Source organism: Penaeus japonicus, unplaced genomic scaffold (assembly GCF_977035675.1).
Source record: "Penaeus japonicus unplaced genomic scaffold, GWHDUDI00000001_assembly GWHDUDI00000042, whole genome shotgun sequence".
In the NCBI taxonomy this organism is placed as follows: Eukaryota; Metazoa; Arthropoda; class Malacostraca; order Decapoda; family Penaeidae; genus Penaeus; species Penaeus japonicus.
In genome coordinates this window covers 9,813,605-9,821,104 of record NW_028234444.1, presented here as the reverse complement: position 1 = coordinate 9,821,104, position 7,500 = coordinate 9,813,605, and positions in this window count along the sequence as shown.

Here is a 7,500-nt window from a genome sequence, read left to right as displayed (position 1 = left end):
ATTAATTTTGAAGCAAATATACTCCTTTTCATTATCAGAATGGTTCTAATTTGTATTTTTGTACATTTTGGTATTTTTAGGATCGTATTTAGTAGTTGTACTTTTTCCCCCTTTTTCTATCAATTCCTTTTTGCTCTAATATAACGATAATCAGCGTATTTAGCTATAATCCTTTACATCATCAGAATGGTTCTGATTTGTATTTTAATCATCTTTTATTTTTAGGATCTTTTTTTTTCTTTCCCCTTTTTTTCTCATTTTTTTTTCTCTTATATAATGATAATCAGCGCATTTAACTACAATACTTTTCATTATCAGAAGAGTTCTACTTTGTATTTTTTTCATATTTGGTATCTTTACGGATCGTATTTAGTAGTTGCATTTTTTTTCTTTCTGCTGTTTTCCCTGTATTCCTTTTTGCTCAAATATAGTCCTTCTCATTATCAGAAGAGTTCTAATTTGTATTTTTGATCATCCTTGTTATTTTTAGGATCGTATTTAGTAGTTACATTTTTTTCCTTTGCTTTTTTTTCTCTCTCAATTCTTTTGTGTTCTAATATAACTGTTGAGGTTGTTATCAAAACCTCAAGGTACAAGCAAAAAGGCATGGCTGGAACGAAGACACAATATAAACTGTTACAATTAACAATCAAAAAGCAAACGAGACAGTTTTCACAAGAAAATTAGGAGAGACTAACCAAAGACCTGTCATCTTGCACAAAAGACCCAGCAACATTCTGGAGGAAGCTGCATAAACTAATGGGAAACGATAACACCCACTGTCCATATGTATACAATTCCCAAAACAACATCTTCGATGCCGCAAGCAAAGGAAAGCTCCACAATAGATACTGGACCAAAACATTCAAAATAACAGACGAAAACCAACATTTCAACCCACAATTCGAAGACACCATCCTAAGAGACCTCGCACGATTTCCAAACAAACTAATACTGTATCCAAACATCAACATCAACAGATTGTCAGGCAACAACCACCTGACGACTATGATAACAAATGACGACGTCAAAGCGGTATTATTGAAAATGAAAAGCAAAGCTCCAGGTAGGAGTAAGAAAAATAAAACAGATCTCACTTATCTCCCGAGTAATATGATCTCCAAACTGACTAGCATATTCAACGCCAGTTTGGCATCTGGCTACTTCCCTGAAATGTTCAAGAAAGCAATAATCTGTCTCATTCCAAAACCAGGAAAGCCACCAAATAGAGTTGAAAACTTTAGACCAATTTCACTCCTTGAAATCCCTGGAAAGTTGCTGGAGAAGATTATCAACCAATGGAAGATAAAAACACCCTCAATGAATACCTATACGGTTCTAGAAAAAGCAGGGGCACAGCAGCCGCAATAACAGTTACACATGAGCAAGTAGCAAATGCACTAGCTGATAAAAATCAATGCACCATCATACTAAGGGACGTCTCTAAAGCATTTGATAAAGTCTGGCACGGCGGGTTAAGACCTGCTCAGATCAGGCTCGGAGAATATTTCGGATAGCCGATAAGCCTGCTGAGTGGAGTTCCCCTGGGGAGTGTACCATCTCCATATTTGTACATTCTATATACATCAAACCTGCCACCAACAACTCACCATCATAACTATGTGTCTTATGTCGATGACATCACTGGAATAGTAACACACCCAAATAAATCCAAGATAATTATGACAGCCGCCGCCACGATCTCCTCTGGCTCTTGTGAGAAGACCGAGGCGAAGGATAGAGAAGTGAGTGAAGACGGACTATCTTACAAACTCGCCTAAGATTCGCTGTTTATTTATCATGAATGTGTGTGTGAGGTCAATGCCCTCGACACAAAGGGATACTACGAAGACGGGTTTAAGGTAAGGTATCCAAGGCAAAAGGGATAAGTATATCCAAGTATACCGAAACAGTATATATAAGAAAACAGGAGTCACTTCACTTCTCACATCTGATGCCACGATGAAGAGCATGACGACTGACTGCCTCTAAGGATCTCTGGTGTTGGGTATAAGTAAGAGGAACTTAGACACTTTTATGGTAAATTAACTTAGGTATGGCAAATACATATACTAAATATGTAAAACCGGAAGGGCAGAAAAATAACAACAAAAAGCGAAACAAACACTGTGAGGTGCGTTTCATAGAGAAAAACAACCTCAACAGACAACTGAGATAGCCCCTCACTGTTAAACTCGGACTGATTTCCCTTTCTTTAGCTAGCTTCTCCAAACTTTCTCCATTCAACATGGTATCCATGTCTTTCTCATTTCGTTCGTTTCTTTACTTGTCCTATCTGCTCAGTTGCACACCAATCGCTGCTACTGGCAATTAACAGCGACAGGGTTGAAACTTTGCAGATTTACCATCCCCCCTCCCCTCTCTCCCGAACTCCCTTTCGGAGAGAGGGAAAGGTCGGGATGGTTGGTTTTGGATTTTTGCCTGCTATATATTAGTTCATTAGTATATTGGGTCGGGGGGGGGGGGGTTCTGTCTCGCTCTAGGTAGACTTCTAGGCCACCACCGATGTTCCTCTTCTGTGTTTATTTGTTGCAATTACTTGCTGGTATCGTTTCAGCTTTGTTAAAGTGCTGTTGGCGATGTTGATTTATTCTTTTACGTGTGTTGCGATTCCCGTGTTGGTTATTTTTAGTCCCATTAGCTTTCCTGTCTTGAGTAGCCAACATCTATACTTGGGGTTTGGGGTTTCCAGGCTTTGTTCTTGCTGCTGGTATAATTAAGAATTTATTTTTATTCGTTTTGATCTTCCAGGCTCTGTCTGTTGCGAATCTAAGGAATTGTTTCTGTGGAGATGGATGGGATATAATTTGTGTTATGTCATCGGCATACATAATGTAATCACTATCCCTTGCTGGAGGTGGAATTGGGGATATATATATTGTATATAGTCGGTGAGAGGACACTCGCCTGTGGGACTCCACTTTCCAGTGTGAATTCCTGGCCTATTATTTGTCCTACTCTCAGGTTAGCCTTCCTTTCTCGTAGAAAACTTAAGAGTATTTTTGTCAGTGGATGGGGTAGGTCTGATTGATGTAGGCGGTGTTGTATGCCGAGGTGCCATACTTTGTCAAGGGCCTTGGCAACGTCATGAAGAACAATGTTCACCTTTTTGTTTGCTAGGGCAAGGGCTTTTTCTTCATATGCAATGGCTATTGCGGTAGTTGTTCCTCGTGACTGGAATATTTAAAAGGTGATTATTCTCTAGATGGGTTTGAAGGTGGTTGTTAATCTGTCGTTCTAGAATCTTTCCTAGTATCTCAAGAAGCAAGATAGGTCTGAAATTTTCCGGCCTGTTTGGCGGTTTTCCTTCCTTTAGTATGAGGGTTACCAGGGCGGTTTTGAAATGACTTGGGAAATGGCCAGGTGCTAGGGCGGTATTATAGATGGTTATTAGCCTCTAGTCTGTTTTTCTTATTTGGGTGCTTTGTTTTTCATGCGTTGTTGTTGCCAAAACTCTTGGGTTCCTTGTTTTTGAAAGGTTGGTGGTGAGGTTAACCTATTTGGCATTATATAGGGATCTACAGGCTTCAGTTAGTTTGTCTCTTGTTTGGATATATTGATGCCTGAGTTCTTGGTTCCACCCCCTTAAGTTGGCAAGTTCTCTTATGCCCTGTTACAGGGCTTGTAGAAGCTGTACTTCTGGAGAGTTGGCAGGGTGTAGTATGACTAGATTTTTAGAGGGATGCAGGCCTCCTTAGCTTCCCGAATATCATCGTACCATCTATTGATTTCCTGGTCGATCTCCCATCTAGCTCACACAGGGGTTTGTCCTCTAGTTGTTTGAATCTATTCCAATCCGCTTTGTTGAAGTCAGGATTTGTCGGAATGGGGATTCGTGGATAGGTCTAAGATGATTGGCAAGTGGTTGCTGGTGGTAATGTTTCCCGGTGTAAGGCGGATATTAAGGAGTCCATATCTATTTCAGAGCACCTTATCTGGACTTGTCGCCGAGTTGCGACGTATCAAAGTAGGAAGGTCTGGGTACAGATGGTTTAGTCGGCCGTCTGATGTTAGTCTAGATACATTGGTGCCGACGTTGTTATTGTCAGCATGTCCCAGCATTCTATGTCTTGCATTTAGATCCCCTTCTATGTACACAGGCTTTTGCAATCTTAGTAACCTGAGTATATCAGGATATGGTAAGAAAGGGCGATGAGGTGGTAGGTAGCAAGTCGATTGCCAGAAATTCTGGGTCAAAATCGTCAATAATGCGGTGTGGTATTCCATGTTTGATTACAATAGCCACTCCATCAACTCTTTCCCCTGACTTGTTATGTTGGTAAATGTTAAAGGGAAAAATTTTTAGTCATTGTCTGCAAGTCCGCGGCTGGTTAGGAGGAGGATGTCAGGGTTCTGGGATATGTAGGTGTTACACAACTTGTTTTTTCTTGGGTGCCAGTGCAGGATATTATGCTGTAGTACTCTTATGTTTGTCATTTGGCTGTCTTGGATGACGGTCGTAGCGTCTCTGAGTATTCGTTTCTAATGCCTTTTAGTTTGTGCTTGCCTAATATTATGCTCCTGTTGTTCTCAATGGATCCTGCTTCGAGGTAAGTTTCGGTTTGTAAATGTGAATTTAAGGTAACCTGTTTTGATTTCTTTTCCTATGATTATATTGTCGTAATTAATGTATTTCTTAGGGACATGTACATATATTTGTAATCCTAGATCTTTCGGATCGGGTGGAATTCCCCCATATAGTAATTTTGTGACCGGTTTCTGTTTCTTCTGCTCCATGCTGTTTTCTGTTGGGTCTCTTGTATTTATTTCAAGTTCTTCCCCTTGGTTAGCTCTGGCCGTGTCCATTTTCAAGATAGCAGCTTCTAGAGTTTGGACATGAGATTGCACGATTGTGGTGCTGGCTATGGAGATCAATGGGTGTCTAATTTTTTGGCGGACAGAGAGTTCATCATCTTTATTTCCAGTTATGATAGATTTTGAGGTTTGTTGGTCTATGGGTGATTTGCTGGAAGGTTGTTGAGGGGGTGGGATGATCTGAAAGATTGCTCCCGCGTCTACATCATTCAGTAGATCAACCTAAGGTATGTTAGCAGTTCTGAGCCCTTTCTTTACCTCTTCTGCATAAGAATCTGGTTTGGCCAGGCTTGCTAAGTGAGCATTTATTAGTACTACCAAAACTTTGAGAGGTTGAGTAATGTTAGTATTTGTTTTGGGGTTGCTCGTTCTAGTGCTGCATCTGCAGATTTTTTTTTTTGCAACCATGCTGTATGGAAGCTCTGATTTTACTTTCTCCTTGTTTTGTTTTCTCACTTTCTATTTTCTTTATTATTTCCTTCCTGACATTACATTTACCTGATAGGGTCCCAGTGTTTTCTCCACAGTTTACGCACTTTGGGTTCTTGTTGGGGCAGTCTCTACAGATTTTTTTGTCCTTGTTTGGACAAATAGTTTTTTTTATGTATGTACAAGTAGCACACCATGCACTGTGGCACATTAGTGTACCACTTGTATTCTATATTCCTAGGTGGTATTGAAAACAAGAAGAGGCACAGACCCGTTTGCTCAATCCTATCTGCCATAGCCATTGTCCGAAGTCGGACTTTGATAATGTGCGGCTTCTCCGTTATGTAGACATCATCTACCTAGACCATGACCCAATGATCCACTTGCAAGTCCGCATCAAGGCAAAATGTTAACTCAACTTCAGTTAAGGTGTGACACTCCTCGCAACAGTCTGTTGCTAGGACCCCTCCTCAAAGCTGCTAAATGGAGGGCTCGATACTCATGGCCTCCGACCCAGTGTCCAGGAAACGCACCACATTAGTTCTGTTAAGGTTCAGGTCCACTATGGGGCCATCCAGTTAGGGTTGGAGTTGTTACTGAAGCCACCTTTTCTGATTGGTGATCTACTCCCCTGGGTGGTTTAGCCAGCAGTGCTGGGTGCCTGGGTACCCTGGCCCACAGGAAAGGGACAAGCATTCCTATAGTGGCTGGTTCTGCAAATATTAGGTCATCAGCATGGTGACTTGCAGCTTGATATGTGCATCACTTTGCTTGGTCTTGTTGGGGAATTGTCTTCTGCCTAATTGTACTTGTCTCAACGGCAAATGAGATGGTCCCTGCCTCTCCAGACATGTACTGCATATGATATTGTATATCCCATGTCTTGCATTCCACACACACTAGACAGTATCAGCCATTTGTGCTAGCGAACTGTCATCCCTGAAGGCTAGGATGTCACGAAGCCATGGGGATAAGCCACCAACAAATACCCTGTAGATCGACTCGTCTAGATCACCAATGGCTACTGGCTAGTCCCAGTAATCCTGGTATACAGTACTCTGGATCTCCAAGAAAAAGTTCATAGGCACCTGTTCAACAGCCATACTAATATTCATAGAGCACTTTAAAGAAATCTGCTGTGGTACAAGTACCACAGAAAGTCTTGCAGATTTGGTCTTTGAATTCTTGATAATGCGTTCGGCATGGCCTTTGCAGCTGGTCTTGGCAACGTGAATGAACATATCAGGAGTAGGTGGCTTCACTAAGTTTTCAATGAATCTTATCTAACCTTCAACCTCTTGATTCTTGAGGAAGGGTTTTGCTGCTGTTACCTTCCCCCTAAACTCTGGTATCTTGGCTTTGAGAAAAAATGTATTGCACGGGTCTCAGAAATATTTGCTGAAGGATAGTATGAAGAATCTAGGTGGCGATGATCTGCAAGGGGCCGTGGAAGATATTGGTTTTGAGAGTGGGCCGCATGGTGATCTGGACGCTGCTGCAGAACTGGGTGCTGGTAAATAGAGTTGAGAGTAAAGCGATTCTGTGGCACTTCATTACGAGTCCCAGGCTTGAGGATCAGGCTTGATATTCCTACAAGGCAGTGGCTGGGATAGATCTTGGCCACTGGCTAAACAGCTTTGGGGGCGGTCATACAAGGCGTCCCTTGGCTGGCATATATCCTTGGGCTGCTTTTCTGCTCTCCTAGATGGACAAAGGGATTGCTCAAGACCTCTGCTTGCTTCATGTAATGTGACCTCTGAGTCTCCATTCCAAAAACCTGGATCATTACAGTTTTGTCGCAGCAGGACCTGTCAACTCGGTTGTGTTGACACTGGTGACCTCCTTACTTCCAGGTTACAGCTCGTTCTTGTCGGTGGTGACAAACACTGCCTTGCGCTTCCCCTCCATCATTGTCAGGATTCTGGTGGCCCACACGCGGTGCCTACTGTCCTGTTGATCTTGTCTAGGCAGCCGGTTAGGTAGCTTCACAGCCTTCACCCTCTTGGAGTTGGTAGCTTCGAGGCCAAGGGTTAATGCTGGTATTGCTTGCCTGACCAACCATGTTCCAGGAGAAACCTCTCTATCATGCTGGTCACGATTCATAGGCTGCAACTATTGCGTGGCTGTTGAAAGCATCAGTGAGGGTGGCATGTGTTAAGACTGCTCGCTAATAACTTCACTGCTAGGTCCGCTGGAAGCAGGAACAGGCAGTGCCAGTTCAATCATATCTAGCAG